We start from the raw sequence: 21,499 nt of genomic DNA on the forward strand, positions 1-21,499 counted from the left end.
ATTTTTTACTGAAGCTACAGTTCTTCAAATGATTTGTGGTAGTGCTACTGCTCTCTCCTAGTTTGAGACTTATGTTTTGCTACCACTAGAATGCAAATGCATCACACTGTCTCCAAAGTTACCCTCCCAAAAGAGAGTTAAGTTCAATTAATTCCCTCTCTAAATATTGAATGCCAACTGGTGCCTTTAGATAAACCCTAAGTTCCTGAAGCTGTCATCCAAAGCATGTCATTATTTGGGCCCATTCTGCTTCCATGTATTCCTCCTTTCACCCCTTATGTACCTGTAATTCCTCAAATGCAGCTTCCTCAAACCCTCACTTATCACCACCGGGGCCCATCCTATTTCTGATCACCCTTCGCTCAACCACATAATAAAAATTTGTCATTTCTCGACAGCAACTCCTTATCTCATTGCTTATGTTAGTCATTCCACCTGGAATGCCCCTTCCCTCTTTTCTTTGTGTATCTCAATTCCACCCATCCTTAAAAGTTTCCCATGCAATACCATCTTTTCCATTCCCCAGTAAGAAATATAATTACATGTGCATTTGATTTTCTGCTGTCAGAGATTGTGCAGCTTTGAACATTGCATCTGCCTTTTCCCACAGCTGGGACTACCTAATTGTCCCTTGCAGCCTCAACTCCATCCAAGCTTCTAAGACCTATCTTAGCCGTGTTGAGAAAGAATTTCAGAGTCTGATCTACACTTGTGGAACTCAGGCACTGGTGTTGTAATCCAATATCAGTGTTTGACCCAGCACTGGGAACTAGGTTTTAGCCTTATTCTGGGAAACTTCATTTCTGTTTGTGGAAATTAGACTTCAGACTTGTTAGTACTTCACAGGGTCTTATTTTCTGTCTCTCCCTGTAGGATCACCCCTGCTGTTGTCAGGCTCATCTCCAACTAAAATGTCCTAGAGGCTCATGCCTAAATCCCACCGCACAGGCTGGGACTCTCATTTGTAAATACCTCCCTATGGCTGATGATTGTCTTCCTGGTATTGACTTTTTGAGAACTGGATCCCTCAACGGTAGCCAATTGTTGCTAGTCCTGTAGCTTCACCCTGGGTTGCTTCTTCGGCTTAAACCAATATCCCTCCAGAGCCATATTGAGCATGTGATATATTTTACAGCATCCTACATATTTTTATAACTTAAGGAAATGCAATTAATATAACATTAAATGGAAATTATGTGAAAGCTTAATTTTTCTCTGATGAGTTAAAGCAGTGAGCTTTCTGAAGGCATGTATTTCATGCCACAGTTCATGTCAGCAGTTTTTTAAAAGAATTCTGTCCTTATTTCACACATTTCTTTTCAAGAGAAAATGTTGAGTACATAAAGAGTTTACAAGAACAAAGCATTTAAAGTTTAATGACTTTTAAATAAATTTTTTATCCTAAAACATTACTAGTCATAAGCACACTTTCAGATTTATATTCTTTTTTTAAAAAATCTATATTTAACATAGATGAGGCAGGGTATTAGAAAGTTCTACAAATATATTAGGGTTCTGTATTTTTCCATAAGCAGAATCCTTGAAAGAGCATGTGTTGGGTTATGGATTTTGTTTTTTTTAAATCTGGTCATATTAAATAAATTAGAAAGGCAAATTAAAGATAACACTGTAATATATTGCTAAGTTACCAATTATATGACCATTATTATTATACTATAACTGCAAAGAGATAATAGATGTGATTTTCTCCCTCCCTTTTTTAGTGCCTCACAAGCAAAATTATTCACAATAAAATAAACTTAATATATGCCATATAATAATTGGAACCTCTCCTACTCCGGCCCATCCCCAATTATTGTATATATGAAGTACATCCTTTTTTCACACACCTCCCACTAGAGGCAAAAGAAATGTTTTATAAGTAGTAAGCAAAAAGGAGATTTCTCTTCTTCTGCTTTTTTTCCCTCTCCTATTGTTTTATAGTCTCAGTAACCCAGGTGATGTAGTCAGCTCCATCTTCAACAGCACAGATGACCAGTGAAGCCCTCAGGGGTGATCTGAGCAGCACCCCTTTCCTAGGAAAAGCTTTCTCATTGCCTACCATGTACCAGATTTCCACCATAAGAGATGGGTTCCTTTAGATAGTGTTATATTTCCAAGAATGACCTATAATAATTACATTTTCAAAATTTTATTGGTCAGAGTAGAACTTGAGGTCCCAAAATGTGTGTGAGAGAGAAACTTTACGTAGGCAGAGAAATAGAACTGAAGCATTAAGGAAAAGATCTAGATAATATGCCATTGAGAAGGGGTACAGACAGCCAGAAAGAACATACGGAGACTCAGTAGGACAAAAAAAAATCCCTTGTCTTCTTTCTTTTCCTTTCCTGCTTTTTTTCAGTCTGGCTGAGTGTGTTGCCCTTGGGATCAACCAATCACTGCAGCACATTCACACTTTTCTTGGCCATGTAGTAGCAACTCCACTTCTACCCTGATAATTATCTTGCTTTACTCTTCATCTTTAAACAAATGTCTAGAGAATACAAAGAAAGTCAATTTTATTAATTATGTTACATGGCTTGATATTTTAAATTGTACTTCATAAAAAGAAGTTGGAATTCACAGCTATTTGGGAAAAAAAAGCAGTAGAGAGGAGGAGAGATCCTTATTAAGCTCACATCAAGATATAACTTGTTTTAAAATTTATAAAAATAGAAAATTACAGTGCAAGGCACATATCTTCATATCATTATAATAGCTGATCCTTTCCAGAATATGCTTTCTAAACTTTCATTTGTTTTTAAACACTTTTTAGTTTAAAGTATTATGTATTTAAAAATGTAAAAGTCATCTTGGCGTGTGGGCCATACACAAACAGGCAATGAATCACATATGGCCTGTGGTCTGTAGTTCGCTGACCTTTGTCTTACATAAATGAATTAGTTCGATGTCTAGAACATCATGAGTAGTGACTTTTATGATTATCATTATTCCTTAAGGAACTTACACTCAGTGGAGCAAATCTTAAAAGCTAATTCAGAGGTTGGATAAATTGCGTATGCAAAAATTATAAAAAGAATTTTTAAAAAATTAACAATGGAACCTGCCTCTATTCCCTATTCCCTAAATACTATAAAGAAAAAAAAATTTTTGAATGAAGACTTTGATGAGGTCTGAGACAGAAACCCTCAACAGTCTTAAGAAACAATGGATGGTATGCTTCTTAAGGTGGAAAGAAACATCTTACTTCTGATTTTCTTTATTTTTTTCACTTGAGGTTTGCAAGCTGAAAGTCAAAGCTGAATTGCTCAGGACAATAGAACAAAGCTGAGAGTCAAAGCTAAATTGCTTAGGACAATAAAAGAGATTACAGAGATTGTGTGTATGGACAGATCAGTGCAGTTAAGGAGGATAGAAACTTGGTTAAAAATGGGCCTTGCAGAAAAAGCAAATACAGTTTAAAGGAAATTAATCACATATCACAGTGAAAAAATTTTCGTTTTTCCACAAACTATATTATTTGCTAGTATTTAGTTAAGCTGGGTCTCTTTTAGAATGAGGCTTAGGGAATGTGAGAAGAGTCTATTTACTGACTTTGGCTAAGCCAAAGCCAATCATGGAGGATGGACACCTGTCTGGGATTCATGCAGTTTAGTGAACTGATTGAGAGCGCAGGTTAAGAGTCAAACAGAGCTGGTTTGATAGGTAAAAACCTCAGGTTTTTAAAATTAGCAGTGTAAGATGGGAAAACTACTTAACTTCTATCAGTGTTGATAGCTTTGTTTGTAAAATAAATAAAAATTATTGTTTTGCTTTAGGGATAAAGGAAATTGTGCCTTTAAAGCACTTAGAACAAAATATGGTAAAGAATACACACCCTGGAAAGCCTAATTATTATTGTATGTCTTCATGAAGCCCACTTAAGCTATATTACCTGTGGGAACTGCAGATACTGGGCAAGCAACTCCTCTGGAGGCAAAGGCTAAGGACACATGGAGGAATCAGAGGCAAGAAACCCAACATGGCATAAGCTATCAGTGACACGAACTCAAGAGTAGATGATGGGAGGCCTGTAGCCCCAGGGTCTGGGGAGTAGCTCCAAACAGCCCAATGGATGGAATACCAGATAAGAGGTCCTGCATTTAGACTTGGCTAACATTCCAGAAGTACTTTTGATGGCCCACAGCACTTGTCTATTGACATTTTGGGCCAGATACTTCTTTGAGGTAGTAGTTGTCCTACATACTAAAGAATATTTAGCAGCATCCCTGGCTTCTACCCAAAAATGTTTTATCATCAACATAACCCAATGTCCCCTGGGAAGCAAAACATCCCTGGTCGAGAACCAGTGATATATGAGGACAGTTTTAATTCCCTCTGATGATCTACAGAAATAATGGCACAAGGTCAAGGGAGTGGACTTTGTGGAAAACAAGAGGTCCTCAGTGAGGAGACAAGCTGGTGAAACATGATTTACTTACATAAGGATACAAACACTAATGGGCATGTACCCACTGGTGAAACGTTTAGGGCTCCTTAAGGATGTGTGATTTCTGTTCTCAGTCATAAAATAGAATGGAATATTTTGAAGTACACGCTGGTAGGTGTTAGCTTCTGAATCTAAGAAGTCTAGAGGTCCCCCAGAGCTATGTTTGGCTCTTAGCACCTTTATACTTCATGTTCCTTTGCCTGAAACTTCCTCCCTGAAGGCCAGTACCCATACAGCCACCTACAGCTCACTCACCTCACTCCTCTTTCCTTGACCAATTTTCCTGAATCTTTCCTATCTCAGAAGCTATTAGTTCTGGGTATCCTTCCCTGAAGCTCTAGACTGGCTGGATATCACTTTCCCGGGCTCCAGCCTGCTTAGTGGTCTATTGCTTCTTCTGGACTAACATTTCCTGAGGGCAAAAATAATATCTTATTCTTTCATGTATTCCTAGGATCTAGCATGGTGTCTGGCACATAGCTGGCAATCACAGGGTATTTGTTGAATAACTTGGTAGTTGCTTTGCAGGAAATAAGCACATCTGGGGTAATCATATTTATATTTGGTTTAAAAATCTCTATATTTCAACTCAAAACCAGTCGAATTCCACATATTCTCAGTTATGCATAGGAACTAAGTCATGTGTATGCATGGATACACAGTGTGTAAAAATAGACAATGGAGACTTGGAATTGTGTGTGTGTTGGGGGGGTGAAGGATGAGAAAGGGGGATGAAGGATGAGAAATTACAACACACACTCTTTGGATGATGGTTACACTAAAAGTCCAGACTTCATTACTGTGCAATATACCTATGAATCAAAATGGCATTTGTACCCTCTAAATTTATACAAAAAATTGTCTATTTCAGCTGCTACTTAGGAGCAAGTACCATTTTATGAATAAAGCACCATTGAAGTCATTGCTATTCCTTGAAGCCAAAAAAGGTGATATTAGATTTAGAGGTAAACTGGTTAGTGCTAAAGAATCAAGTAATGAAACTAAAACCCACCGTATAGTGTGAAAGCTGAAGAGGCCTTACTCCACTTTGAGTAGATTTTTCTCTTCTGTAATTTTCAAAGGCTGTGCTTAGAAACTGTTTTTCTCATTTTATTCCCTGTTACTTATTGTTCTGCTGTGTGGATTTTTTCATTAGAGGTCTATTTGTGCCTGGTTTGCCCTGAGGGAAGGGATGATACAGAACTCTCATCTGTCTCTGTTACTATGTATTATTACTTGGGCAATGTCAAGGCAAATGCCATATAAATAAATAAAACACTCTGGAAGCTTCAGTTCTCACTGCCAGGCAGCAAAAAGAGCAAATGTTTAACTTTTAAGCGATAGACTTAATAAAAAGCTGCCATTTTCCCATAGTATGAGAGAAAAAGGATATTTTTCTCAAGCATTTATAATTTGGCATTGAGGATTAATAAAATGTTATTAAGTCTGGCTTTGTTATCTGTCTGTAACAATGGTTATTTGGTTTTATCACAGCCTGGAAGTCTCAGTTCTATGGGGCTTAGTGTATATACTCAGCTATTGCATAATAAAATCAATCTATTGAAAGGAACAGAATCTTTTATTAGGTGAGGGTGGGTAGAAGAGATTAATTTTTCATCACTCCAAAAGCTCATTTCTGGTTAATCTTGTTTTGGTTTCCCCAATCATGTGGAGTGTCAGTAAAACCCAGTCAGAATTACCATCTTCTGAACTCCATGCGAGAAAACTCCATTACTCCCAGATACTGTTGGATCTTCCACCAGGTACTCTTCTTGGGGTAGGGTGTGGGGGGTTCAATTGATGTATACCTTCTGTGCAGCAGATAGCTAACATGTAAATGTAGAGATTGCCAGCACAAAGAGGATAGTGCAATTATTTTAACACAAGTAGAGTAAATCTTCTCTATTTTTTTTCCCAAAAGTGAAAGAATGCTTCCAGTATTCTTTCTGTGAATACTTTCACTTCTTTCCCGGAAGAGTTGATAAATTGAGTGTTCTAGTAAAATAAACATCCTTGATAAGAGAGATTCACTACACTGTCCCTAATGTAATACATAGACCATCATAGCACTTGCCACATATGGATTGCACATTTTCAAATCATTAAAATCCTAGAGTTCTAAGGACCCTATTGCAGTCAGATACTATGTGATAGCTATTTGCCAAAGGTGGCCTCTAGTATCCATGCTTTTGCATTGTCCCTCTCATATTGAAGCTGGGCTGATCCTGTGACTTGCTGTTTCAAGAGAAGGTGGCAGAAGTGATGATATATCTGAACTTCTGAGAGCCTGAGCTTCCACATAAGAAGTTCTGTTGCCCTGAAGGAGAGACCACATGGAGAGACAACATGGAAATACTATACAGAGAGGTCACATGAAGAGGGGACACCCCGAGGCTATAGGGAGAGAGAGAGGGAAGCCCAGATTTCCTAGGATCCCAGCTGATCCCAGCTATCCCTGCCAAGGTGCTAGGTACATGAGTGCATCCATCTTGGACATTCCATCTTGGATATTGAATATGGAGCTCCCATCTGACTGCAATTGTGTAAGGAGCTATGAGCAAGACCAGCAGGAGAAGATACAGCTGAGACCCAGTCAACCCACAGAATCATCAGAAATAACAGAATAATTGTTGGTTTAGCCACAACGTTTTGTGGCTAATTTGTTATGCACTCATAGATAACAAAGGTAGACACCCTAAAACACGAATAATTTAGTCTAGCCTTCTTATATTGTAGGTGAGGAAACTGAAGAAACTGAAGACCAGAGCAATGTACCCATTTAACCAATGTTACAAAGTAATTTAGAAAAGAAAATGCTGGAATTAGAAGTCATATATCTGGAGTTTTAATTAAATTGTCTGTTAACCTTACTATGCTGCTTAACATATCACTGTGGCCCAGTAATTCCACTTTTGAGAATATATCATTAGGAAATAATGAGAACAAATTGTGTCTCAATATGTTCACCATACTATAATTTATAACAAACAATTGGAAACAAATTGTAAGTAAAAGTATAGGGGAACAGTGTATTAGTCCGTTTTCACACTGCTGATAAAGACAGACTGGGCAGTTTACAAAAGAAAAAGGTTTAATTGGACTTACAAAGAAGCCTCACTATCATGGTGCAAGGCAAGAAGGAGCAAATCCCACTTTACATAGTTGGCAGCAGGCAAAGAGAGAAGAAGGAAGATGCAAAAGCAGAAATTCCCGATAAAACCATAAGAGCTCCTGAGACTTATTCACTGCCACGAAAACAATATGGGGGAACCACCCCCATGATTCAATTATCTCCCATAGGGTCCCTCCCACAACATGTGGAAATTATGAGAGTACAGTTCAAGATAAGATTTGGGTGGGTACACAGAGCCAAACCATATCAACCAGTAAAGGGATTTCTTGTGTTTGCACTTAATAACATAGCCATTAAAAATAATGCTTACAAATATCATGAAAAACACATGCCATTATGGTAAGTGAAAGAAGTGTAACACTTGAACGCAGGATATGGAACGCTTTATATAAGATCCCCAAGTTAGTTTTGTTCTTCTTCTAAAGACTAGGTAGAAAAAAAGATTGAAAAGATATCATAAAAACATTAAACATAATTATTAACAAGTAGTGATGTTAGATAACGCATTTTTCTTTTTCCCATTTTTTTATGTTATTTCCATATTTTGATATTAGACACATATTTTACACTGAAAAAATGTGTAAAGAAAAGTCAGACTGTACTGACTTTAAGGCCTTAATTTTTTAAAAAATTTCCATAGGTTTTTGGGAACAGGTGTTATTTGGTTACACGAGTAAGTTCTTTAGTGATGATCTGCGAGATTTTGGTGCACCCATCACCCAAGCAGTATACACTGAACCCGATTTGTAGTCTTTTATCCCTCACCTCCCTCCCACTTTTCCCCTGAGTCCCCAAAGTCCCTTGCATTCCCCTGAGTCCATTGCATCATTCTTATGCCTTTACTTCCTCATAGCTTAGCTCCCACTTATGAATGAGAACATGCAATGTTTAGTTTTCTATTCCTGAGTTACTTCACTTAGAATAAGAGTCTCCAGTTCCATCCAGGTTGCTGCAAATGCCATTAATTCAGCTGAGTAGTATTCCATTGTGTTTGTGTGTATATATATACACCACAATTTTTTTATCCACTCATTGATTGATGGGCATTTGGGCTGGTTTCATATTTTTGCAATTTCAAATTTTGCTGCTATAAACATGTGTGTGCAAGTATCTTTTTCATATAATGACTTCTTTTCCTATGGGTAGAAACCCAGCAGTGGGATTGCTGAATCAAATGGCAGTTCTATTTTTAGATCTTTAAGGAATCTCCACACTGTTTTGCATAGTGGTTGTACCAGTTCTAGTTTACATTCCCACCAGCAGTGTAGAAGTGTTCTCTTTTCATCTCATCCACACCAACATCTATTATTTTTTGATTTTTTGATTATGGCCATTCTTGCAGGAGTAAGGTGGTGGTATCACATTGTGGTTTTGATTTGCATTTCCCTGATCATTAGTGATGCTGAGAATTTTTTCATATGTTTGTTGGCCATTTGTATATCTTCTTTTGAGAATTGTCTATTCATGTCCTTAGCCCACTTTTTGATGGGATTGTTTTTTTCTTGTTAATTTGCTTGACTTCCTTGTAGATATTAGTCCTTTGTCAGATGCGTAAATGGTGAAGACTTTCTCCCACTCTGTGGGTCGTCTTTTACTCTGCTGGCTAACTTTTCCTTTTTTCGTTCAGAAGCTCTTTAGTTTAATTAAGTCCCACCTGTTTATCTTTGTTTTTGTTGCATTTGCTTTTGGGATCTTGGTCATGAAGTCTTTGCCTAAGCCAATGTCTAGAAGGGTTTTTCCAATGTTATCTTCTAGAATTTTTATAGTTTCATGTCTTAGATTTAAGTCCTTGATCCATCTTGGTTGATTTTTGTATAAAGTGAGAGATAAGGATTCAGTTTGTGGCTTGCCAATTATCCCAGCATCATTTGTTGAATAGGGTATCCTTTCCCCACTTTTATGTTTTTGTTTGCTTTGTTGAAGATCAGTTCACTGTACATATTTGGCTTTACTTCTGGGTTCGCTGTTATATTATGTTGGTCTATGTGCCAGTTTTTATATCAGTACCATGCTGTTTTGATGATGATGGTCTTATAGTATATTTTGAAGCCAGTTAATGTGATGCCTCCAGATTTGTTCTTTTTACTTAGTCTTACTTTGGCTATGCAGGCTCTTTCTTGGTCCCACATACATTTTAGGACTGTTTTTTCTAGTTCTGTGAAGAATGCTGGTGGTATTTTGATGTGAATTGCATTGAATTTGTAGATTCCTTTTTGGCAGTATGGTCATTTTCACAATATTGAGTCTACCCATCCATGCGCATGGAATGTTTTTCTATTTGTTTGTGTCATCTTTGATTTCTTTCAGCAGTGTTTTATAGTGTTCCTTGTAGAGGTCTTTCACCTCCTTGGTTAGGTATATTCCTAAGTATTTTATTTTATTTTTTTGCAGCTATTGTAGAAGGAGTTGAATTATTGATTTGATTCTCAGCTTGGTTTGTGTTGGTGTATAGCAGAGCTACTGATTTGTATACATTAATCTTGCATCCTGAAATTATGTTGAATTCAATTATCAGTTCTAGGAGCTTTCTGGAGGAGTCTTTAGGGTTTTCTAGATATACAAACATATCATATGCAAACAGTGAATTCGACATCCTCTTTGCTGATTTGGATGCCCTTTATTTCTTTCTCTTGCCTGATGGCTCTGACAAGGACTTCCAGTACTATGTTGAATAGATGTGGTGAGAGTGAGCATCCTTGTATTGTTCCAGTTCTGAAAGGGAATGCTTTTACCTTTTCCCTATTCAGTGTTATGCTGGCTGTGGATTTGTCATAGATGACTTTTATTACACTGAGGTTTGTCCCTTGTTTATCACTTTTGCTGAGGATTTTAATCATAAAAGGATGCTAGATTTTTTTCTGCATCTGTTGAGATGATCAGGTGATTTTTGTTTTTAATTCTTTTTATGTGGTGTATCACATTTATTGACTTGTGTATGTTAAACCATCCTTGCATACCTGGTATGAAACTCACTTGATCATGGTGGATTATCTTTTCAATATGCCGTTGGATTCGTTTAGCTAGTATTTTGTTAAGGGTTTCTGCTTCTATGTTCACCAGGGATATTGGTCTGCAGTTTTCTTTTTGTTTTTTTTTGTTATGTCCTTTCCTGGTTTTGGTATTAAGGTTATACTGGCTTCATATAATGATTTAGGGAGGATACCCTCTTTCTCTATCTTGTGGAATAGTGTCAATAGGGTTGTTACCAATCCTTCTTTGAATGTCTGATAGAATTCAGCTGTGAATCCATCTTGTCCTGGACATTTTATGGTTGGTAATTTTTTTTTTTTTTGAGACAGAGTCTTGCTCTGTCACCCAGGCTAGAGTGCAGTGGCATGATCTCGGCTCACTGAAACCTCTGCCTCCTGGATTCAAGTGATTTTCCTGCCTCAGCCTCCCAAACAGCTGGGATTATAGGCACCAGCCACCACGCCTGGGTAATTTTTGTACTTTTAGTAGAGATGGGATTTCACCATCTTGGCTAGGCTGCTCTTGAACTCCTGACCTCGTGATCCACCTGCCTTGGCCTCCCAAAGTACAGGGATTACAGGCGTGAGCCACTGTGTCCGGCTGGTTTTTCTTTTTCCTAGAGTGAGAGGTCATTATCTTCCGTAGAGTATTCAGTCAGTAACAACCAGAATTGAAGGTTCTGCAACATTACTGCCCCCACTGCCGTTTTTCCTGGTTGAATAAATCATGGTCATGACAATTCATCTGGCTTTACTTTGATCTCCATCTTTATTCAATCATGCTATAATGTTTTCCTGATTTTTCTGCAATTTGGGGAGGAAACAGTGGCCACGAGGAAGGGGTGGGAGGTAGACAAGGTCAGGGTGGGCGGTAGACAAGGTCAGGGTGGGAAGATAGTATTGAACTTTACTTCTTGAAATGTGAAAAAAAAAATGTTTGACTACAAGGCCATATGCCCCAACACTGGATTAATATCATGTTAGCAGAAGATGTCTAGTGTTGACTTTGGCTCTGATTACTTCAGTTAACTGCTTCCTTGAATGAAATATGGAAGGCAGTCCCAATGACTTACTGTATAATCCTATAATTTTTATTTAAGTTACTGGTACAAAAGTATAGATCATTTGTATTACTGACAGTTTTGCTTAATTTATTCTACTAATAACATTTGATTGGTACTTATACTTTGAATGGTAGAATCAGGATATAGGATGATAATGAAAGTTGGTATTATTAGGTTGATGTGAACAATATGAAATTTAATGAAGATAAATGTAAGAACTGGCCCTTAGGTCCAACAAAGCAAAGTAAAAACAGGTGAGAGAAGATATACATTTGGTTTAGCAAATAGATCAAACACTCTGAGGCTTTGGCTTATGGTAAGCTTCAAGAGAGACAACACTTTGGCATGAGTGCTCAAAGAATCTCTGTAATCACAGGCTTATTAACAGAACAATAGAGTAATGATGCAAACAGTGCCAGACTCTTTGCATTGATCAGATCACCTCTGGAATATTGTTTTAAGTTCTAGGTGCCTTAAAGCATATGGATATATATTCATATTAGATTGCTAAGAGTTGAAGTCATGTCATAGAGAAAACAAAGAATGTTTGCTGGGGTGAGGGTGGGGTAGTATTATAGCTATCTTTAAATATTAAATGATTTTCCAAGTGGAATGTGACCAAGGACTGGTATACAAGATATAAGGTTAGGATGAATGAATGATAACTAAGCCAGAGCATTTTTTTTTAACATGAGGAAGATATTTTTAACAGACAGCGCTCTTTCAAGATGTCATGGGCTGCTTCATTAGGAGGCAAGTGTTTAGCTCTAAAGGCATTCAAGAAGATGCTGGAAGAGCAAATGTCAGAAAAGAAATGTCAGAAACAAATACAAGTTATCTCATTCCTGAGAAAACTATAACTTCCTTGGTAGATCCACAACTTTGGATAGGGAGGGTGAAAGGTGCCAATAATTTTGCAGATGGTCTCAAAGGCAGCAAAGGCAGACCTGCTTTTATGGGTGTTTTTAAGCTGTTCAGTCTACTTAATTTGCTACTGTAAATGTTTTGCATATTTAAAAATTGGGCTTAAATTTTTTTTAGAATAACTTTGGCTCACCCTAATGAATAACTCCCAGAATTAAAAAATTGAATAGCAAAAACAAAGTAGTTGATATGGTAAAACACATTGAGAAATATGACTGCACGTCCTGTCTCTCCTAAGTCCTATATAGCTCCATTCTTAATTTTTTTCAAATAAAATAGATTAGTAACAGTAAACAGCATCTGCAGAGAACTGCAGAGAACCATAGTTGTGGGAACCATAGTTGTCCTTGCTTTTATTTATTAGTCACATAACCTTTGGTGTATCACGCCTACTAAAGTCCATGAAAGTAATGTCTTTATGGTATTTTGAATGAGAGTGGTTGCTCTCCGGTGTCGTTTGATTCTTTCTCCTCTTTGAGGAGTCCACAGTATAGCCACACTTTGGAGAAAAGTATCAAAAAGTGGTTTGTCTTTTGACTTTTTGACTTCTCCTTGTCCACTTCCAACCGCAATCATCTCCCTCCTACCAGACTCTGGGACGTGAATGTGTAATTACAGCCCATTGTCTGTGCAGCAATTATAGCCTAATTTGACTTGTTGCACAGAAAGATGACAAAAGTGCTGGCTGTCAGGCAGGGTCGGAGGTCAGCCATTACCCCACGGACTACAGGCAGCAGCCTCATCAGGATTGTGTGGAAGGCTCGTCTCTGGGCAGGACGGGTCTGCAGCTGTCTGTGCGTCTTTGCAGATGACTCTGGGTGAAAACATGGACTGTTTTCAAGATAGATGATCCCAGCATGCAGTTTGGCTTCTTGCTTTCTTATCAAAGATGTCAAAATTGTTCTGCAGTGAAGGAAGCTATTTCTTGTGCCTTCTATATAAATTGTGAGTGGGACATGTACATAACCCAGCTTTAAGATATTTTATCAACTTTCTCGAAATAAACTTAAGATTATGAAATGGTATTTAAAAGGAATGTTAAATCAGTATGCTACATTAGTATGAAAACTCCTGTGTGTTAAATAGGATAATAACTTGGATGCAATTAAATGAATTGTATCCAGATAGAAAGTCCTAGAGACACTATAAATAAGAATCATAAAATCACAAAGTAAAACTAAAAAAGCATATCCTGTATGGGTTAACCTAGTCCTTGTAGGTAATAAATAAATATTCCTTAAATAATTTTTCTTATGTTTTGTCTCTTCTACATTTAAGTCTCTGATAGTAGGCAAATTCAGATCTATTTCAAGAGAGAGAACATTTTACTGTTATTGAAAGATTCTTTAATCCCATTTTCAAATATTTGATATATTTAACATAATTGATCTCCAAATTTAGACAGACATACTGGTCAAACTCATAGTCATTTCAATGAATGAAAGTAATAGAAATTATAATTGAGAGAAAATATTATGCTAAGTGACAGTGCCGATATTCTAGAAATCAGAAACAAAATACAAAATGGGCTTGAGAAAATTGGTTCATTTAAAAAAATATATTTAGTAAGAGCCAATCTAAGGTGGATGGGGGCAAAAAAAGTTTAAACACAAATCCAGTTAGGTACAATAAAAAATACATTTTGATGCCAATGCACTTAATAGGCAGTATAAATAAAATGCTTTTATGAAATATAGCAATGTGATATTGTAATCTAACCAAATATGTTAGGTACCAGGAAGCATTCCTTACTATTTTATTCTATAAAAGAAGAGGATTGTATTCGTTTCTACTACTCTATTTCATTATTTTATTCTTGTCAGAAAGCTGTAGTGCACTTAGAGTTTAGGGCAGGATTTTAAGCCCTAGAAAGCCGGGTAATAAAGTCATTTTTAGGTTCCCAGGCTGAGGTAAAACATAGAAGTCAGGAAATGGTTTAATAATGAGTAAGCAAACAGGAAGTAAAAGCAGTGAGCCACACAGGCCAGCTGACTTAGATGATCATGGCAGGCTCAGAGACGAAGGAAGTGAGAATTCAGCTGTCAAACCAAGAGTGTTGGCACCAGAGATTACAGTGGGTGTGTGGGAAACCTGTCATCCAATTCTTTGCCTGCAACAAGGGCATTTGAGATTCATGACCATTTCAAAGATCTGGTTGTATGGCCTCATTCACCTGATCCTTTGGGTTAATGCTAAGAGAACTGCCACCATTTCCATTATAGCAAAAGTACCCTTTATTGAGGAATTGTTATATAGTGGGCATAGTATAGGTAAACACTTACTCACTTATTCCCTTATTCTATATATGAGTACTGAGCTTAGAATGTGCCAATTACTGTGATACTTACTAGGATACAACAGCAAGTGAAAACAAATATGGTCCTTGCTCTCACAGCTAGGATGAGGTAGATGTTAATTATATAATGTATATAACTTAAATAAATATAAATACACATGTAATTTAAAATGTGTTAAGTACTATTGACAATAGAAAGGGGTACTTGGAATATAGGTAGATGAAGAATAAAATTTGATTTAATGTTCATAATCTAGTAGAAGTCTCCTTTTACAGAGAAATAGGCAGAGGTGTGGAGAAGCTAATTCCCAAAGTCACAGGCCTACAAGAGGAGAGCTGAACTCTTCTGTATAGTCTTCCTGGTCACATACTAACTAAAACAAGACTCACACAAATGTAGAACTGAAACAGAAACTTAGATCTTGTATAAATTAATTCATTGATTTATTCAAATAATATTTGTTGAGTGGCAGCTCTAGGTACAGGGGACATCATAGAAAAAGGCCCTCTTTTTTGTGCAAATAAGACTTATATTTTAGTGGGTAAAAATAGATGAACAAACTGGCTACCTAAATATCAGTGATAAAAGAATAGCAAAGAAACAGACTCGTGTGATGGACAATGACAGAATGGCTCATTTTTCTTAGCAGTACCAGGAAAGGCCTCCCTGAAACCAGAACAGGAGGAAGCAGGCCCTTCAGAGGGCTCAGGGAAGAGTCTTTCAGCTAGAGGGAATTGCTGGGACAAAGGCCCTGAGAAGGGAATAGCTTACATGTCTGAGAGACAGAAAGAATCTCCAGGTGGCCAGAGTATCAGGAAGAGACATGTAGGATGAGTCTAAAGAGACGTTCAGGGTCCAGATTACAAAGGACCTTGTGGGTCAGGGGTTTAGATTTTATTTCAGTTGAATGAGAAGTTTGGGGAAGGTCATTAAAGGAGACAAGGTGAAGAAGATGGGATATGATTTAAGTTTGTTGTTGTTGTTTTTTGACAGAGTTTCTCTCTTGTTGCCCAGGCTGGAGTGCAGTGGTGCAATCTTGGCTCACTGCAACCTCCACCTCCTGAGTTTGAGCGATTCTCCTGCCTTAGTCTCCTAGGTAGCTGGGATTACAAGCACACACCACCATGCCCAGCTAATTTTAGTATTCTTAGTAGAGACAGGGTTTCACTATGTTGGCCAGGCTGGTCTCGAACTCCTGACCTCAGATGATCCACCTACCTTGGCCTCCCAAAATGCTGGGATTACAGGTGTGAGCCACCACACCTGGCTGATTTGAGTTTTAAATGATCACTCTGACTGTTATGAAAAGGATGGATTAAAGGAGGCTACCATGGATAAAGGGAGTACCCAGGGGGGCACTCTCATATGCCTCACAGGTAAGAGAGGATGGTGGCACTGATGAGGTAGCAATAGTGGAACTGGCAAGAAGTGAATGTCTTAAAGACCTTTTTATTAAAGAAAATGTCAAATGCATACAAATTTAGAAAAAAATCGTAAAATAAACTCTGACACACCCATCACCCACATTTGACCATTATCAACTCGTTGCCAGTTTTGTTTCTTATATAGCTCACTAACTTTTCCAGATTATTTTGCAGCAAATATAAAATCCATAAAATTTATGGATTAAATATCATTTAATCCATAAAATTTATGGATTAAATATCATTTAATCCATAAATATTACAATATAAATGTTTAATAGACAAGGATTTATATTTTGAATACAATACTAATTTATGCCTAAACATGGACAATAATCCTTACCTTTTTTTCAGTCCTTCTGTTAGATTTTAATCATAACAACTTTTATCAAGTACAACTTTACTGCTAATATGTCTAATTTTATGTATGTATGTATTTTTATTGATACATAATAGATGTACATATTTTAAGGGTAAATGTGATATTTTGATACATTCATATTATGTCTAAAGGTCAAATCACGGTAATTGGAATGCACCTCACCTTAAATATTTATCTTTTATTTATGCTAGTAACATAAGGATTGTTCTATCCTCTCTTCATCTGCTATTCCCCTCTACCCTAGTGTTATCAAATATCCTGTCAGTGTTCAAATTTCTTTGTCTTATGACTTTTTAATGATTTATTTGAGTCAAGGTCCTTATGTTCATATATTGCATTTGGTTGATGTGACATTTATGTCTCTCTTGTTATTTTCTTTTCCTTGTAACTTATTCATTAAAGAATTTGTGTGGCTTCATTAAGAGTGTTTGTCAATTTGGACTTACCTAATTGCATCATAAGGGTGTCATTTTATGTGTTCCTCTATCCCCTGTGTCTTCTGTAACAAGTTAGAGCTAAACGTTTAATTGGATTCAGGTTTATTTTTTTTTTCTTTTCTTTGCCAAATGTCCTTCCATCAGGAGGTACACAATATCTGAGTGTCTCTTTTTGGGATGTTAACAATTGTTGATAATCATCACTCAGATCTCTAAATTAGCAGTTGCAAAATAGTGATAATGTAATTCTATTATTGAGAAGTAGAAATATGGTTTTGAAACATATTTTAGAGATAGCATAGATAAGACTTGCTGATGGAATTCTGATGAGAGGAAGAGAAAGACAGAAATTGAGAATGACTCATGCTTTTGGCTTAAAAATTTAGGTTGATGGCATTGCCAATTACTGGTTTGGAGAAGGCTGAGAGCAGCTTTAGGGTATGTGGAAAATAAGAGTGAAGGATTATATACCTTATAAATATCCAGGTGGACATCTCAAGAAGGTGGAATAGAATTCAGAAAAGGAATCAGAACTGTATAGTATAGTCACAGTATATACTTGTATTTAAAACTGGGGGTCAGGTTGAGATTACCTAGAAGGAGGTGTTTAGAAAGAGAAGAAAAGAAGTTTTGAATACTTATAAGGAATTTTGACCAATTGATCCCTAAGTAGAACCATGCTAGGAATTGAACAGAAAGGTCAACTTGTCTCAGGAAGCTTCTCCAGGTACAACAGTATAAATCCAAGAGTAGGAGGTTCCCTGTATGATACAGAGGAGAAACATTATGCTTGCTTTCAGACAAGCAATGCTAATCTACATAAGGCATACCCCTGTACCTTGGACATCAGGAAGAATTTCTCCCTTGTCCGCAAGGTGATATCCACTAGAAAGCACTACAGTGGGCGGAGTTACAAACCCTACCTCTACTGTGCTAAGTGGAATTCTATCATGGCTCCCATGGCCCTTGTCACGTGGTGTTACTCCTGTGATTAAGTTATGCTATGTGGCAAAAGGCATTTTGCAGATGTAAGGTTACTGATCTGTTGACATTAAAATAAGAGATTACTGGGTGTGCCTAACCTAATCACATGAGTTCTTTAAAAGCAGAGAGTTTTCTCCTGGTGGCAGAGGAGGAAGTCAGAGAGATTCCAAATGTGAGGATTTGATGCACTATTGCTGGCTTGAAGATGGAGGGAGGCACATGGCAAAGAAAACAGGCCAGCAAGGAAATGGGGATGTCACTCCTACAAGCACAAGGGACTGAATTTGTCGAACACCTTGAATGCGTTTGGAAGTGTGTTGTTCTCCAGAGCTTCCAGATAACAGGACAGCTTGCCTGATACCTTAATTTTGTCATGTGAGTCTCTAAGCAGAGAACCCAGTTAAATCTCTCCCTCCTTCTGACCTACAGAACTATGAGATAATGAATGGGTAGTGGTGTGAGCCAATACGTTGTGGTAAGTTGTAACTCATTGTTAGAAAACTAATGTGCCTATGACATGCCAGGCACTGTGACCAGCTGCTAGGAGGTATACAAAGATAACGATGCAAAAACCCGGCTTTCATTTATTCATCCATGTAAAGACAAGAGGTGGAACAGTCTTGTCTTGAGAGTTAAACCAGATCTTTTCTTCTGTGTGAAAACAAGCATCTTCAGCCCTAGTTCCTACTGTTTCTCTTCCCCTGTAATAAGACAGCACACGCCGGGAAGCTACATGACTAACTGACATAGAGCATGTAAATTTGTTGTCTGTATCAATACAGAATCATTGAAGACTTAAGCTGGAATGTTATATAATGAATAATATCTAATATTTGCTCAAATTCATTATTATTAAAAAAATCCCAAATCTACAATTAACACAAAATAAGTACAATATCATGCAGTTATGAGATATTGGTGTCCTCCTCCTAATGCACAAATACAAGTGTGAGCTGAGAAGATATACCTGCCTGGGTTATAATTAGTATTTAATTGATCATAGTGCACCTGGGTTGTGGTAAAGTTCTTGCAGCACTGTTTTAAGTCAGTGAATGTGTGTGGTTTTAAATTATTTTTTAGAAAGCCAGTGTAGAACTAGGAACATTCTAATCAATGACATCATTTTGATAAGGAATATATACTATATAGTAATTGGATAAATTTTATGGAATGAATGTTCCAAAAGAAGCAGATTTGGCAGTGCATGTTCGCCCACTGGGTGTCTCTAATATGTTAGAATTTGTTGTGTAACACATTTGAATGGGGAGTTTAAGTATTTTCAACATCCCTTTCTGGAGGATTTTTTGAAAACTAAATTCGTTGCAGTGCACTATCAGATCATCAATAAGTGACACAAACTTGTTACCGGTAAAGTCACATCCTTTAACTACACATTATAAAAAAAATATGCTCGTGGTCTCTCTCTCTCTCCCTCTCTCTCTGTCTCTTTCTCTCTCTCTCTTTCTCTTTTTGCAGTAGAGATGGCAACTGTCTACCAAATATTTGTGCATCCCCTTTCAAACCTCTCACTGAGAGGCAGCTACCTAGGCCAGGACTGCATTTCCCAACAACTCTTACAGTCAAGTGTGGCTGTGTAGCTTGTTCTCACTTATAGACAGTGTATGTTCTCTAGTTTCTTTTCTTTATCTGCTAGCCACAGGCAGAGGATTCTTAGGCTCTAGCCTGAGTCCCAAAATAACCCCATGGAAGATGGTAGGCTGACCAGGAACACATACATTGGACGATAACAAAGGGTCAAGTAAATTTGATTGTGTTAAACTAAGAGATGTGCGTGTGTGTGTGTGTGTAAAGTATAAAATGTAATCATTCTGAACGATTGCTTATAATCTTTATAATCTGGACATTTCATACATCTGATTACAATCCTCTTATCAGGCATCAAGATGTCACTAGTATATTAAACCCGTGTTATAAACAGAAAGTGTAATGAAAGTCATATTCAGTTTTGCTTTTTATTTTGAAAAAATGAAGCAGATCTTTAGTTGCAGTGTGTAGACCATTGCTTGTGTGTATTCTTTTATCATTAAAAAACATAACCAGATAATTATTTTAGCTCTAGTAAAGAATTTCTGCTTCCATAATTTATCTGTTGTTGATGTCATAACACATAAATTTCAATCTTCTTTAATAAATATTTGGTCCCCCAAACAAAAATAATATAATAAAAAATTCAACAAAAATTTGTAGTCAACAAGTAATGCTTCCTTCTTAATTAATTTTTAAAAAATCAATAAGCATGCATCGCTTAAATGGAAAAAGTCAAGAATTTAACTGTATTGAAAGGTCCAAAAGTTATAAAATAAGCCCTGTAATTAATCTTTATTAATGAATGAATATAAAACAAAATAGTTTGTGTTTTCTTTACTAAAGGCCACTTCTTTACCATATACCACTCAGAAATATGAAATGATATAAGAAACTTTTCAGAGAACTCATAAGACTACATATTAATGTGAAAGAAGTTTAAGAATCAGAAAAATTGAAGTGGGATAGTCTGATAAATTCAAATATATTTTCTTATATAAGAATGTCAATGGATAAAAGCTGATAATAACAATGTTTTACTGTTACTTAATTTGCCTTTGAGTTTTATGTCCTGATTCATTATAGCCTTGTCTGGAAGGGGAGGTATTGCTTTCACATGGTTTGAAAGCTAAATTCTTTGTGGTGTAGTGGGTAAAACAGGCAAGTAACAACTAAAGTAGCAATTATAATGCAGTATGATGTAGCCCACTATAGAGAGCAAAAACAATGATAAGGAAGCATGTAATGGAAGAAGCAGGTAACCCAGACTGAGAGGTCAGAAACTACGTTTGTATTAAAGCCCAGGTGCTGATGAAAAGGTGGCCACGTGCAGAGTCAAGGAAGGAGTTTTCTAGGATGTTTCAACGTGGAACATCCAAGCTACAGTGCGTGAAGACTAAAGCAATTCCATCTTGGATGCAAATCTGCCATGCTGACTTCTGATTAACCCTGATTCTGAGAATGCCTCTCAGATTTCTACTTCATCTACTGTTACTGTAAATTCTGCCCTGAGGTCAAAACAACCTTGACCATACATCCTGCCCTTTGGCAGATTCACATAGCATTCTTGCCTTTCATTGAGGGGTCCAGTTCAATTGTCCTACACATTCCTTCCCTATGGTTTATAAGCCCTGAGCATATGAGGTAACAGTGAGAGGATCCACCATCTTGTCTCATGGTCAACTGAGATGCAGACATGGCTTCTGTTCACATGTCCCTATTAAATATTTCTTTCTAAGAAACTGTATCTGTCAGCCTCTTTCTTCAGTGTCTCAGCATCCTAGGCTGTTGGAGTTAGGTTTGTGTAGACCTTCTCACCGCTGGAACAAGGTGTGAACAGGATGTTAGTTCACACAGCCTTATAAGTCATTTGAAGAGCTTTGGGCTTCA

The 21,499-nt window shown here is 37.1% G+C and overlaps 1 long non-coding RNA gene across 1 annotated transcript in view; it reads left to right on the forward strand.

The window, feature by feature from the left end:
* The first annotated feature begins 5,332 nt into the window (after nt 1-5,332).
* LOC109029445 (uncharacterized) overlaps nt 5,333-21,499 on the forward strand; it is a 42,042-nt gene continuing 25,875 nt past the window's right edge. Inside the window, exons 1-2 of the long non-coding RNA XR_002008528.3 lie at nt 5,333-5,397; nt 6,125-6,213. This is a non-coding gene — a long non-coding RNA (uncharacterized lncRNA). The remainder of the gene's footprint in view (nt 5,398-6,124; nt 6,214-21,499) is intronic.

This window comes from Gorilla gorilla, chromosome 14, assembly GCF_029281585.2.
Source record: "Gorilla gorilla gorilla isolate KB3781 chromosome 14, NHGRI_mGorGor1-v2.1_pri, whole genome shotgun sequence".
Classification (NCBI taxonomy): domain Eukaryota; kingdom Metazoa; phylum Chordata; class Mammalia; order Primates; family Hominidae; genus Gorilla; species Gorilla gorilla.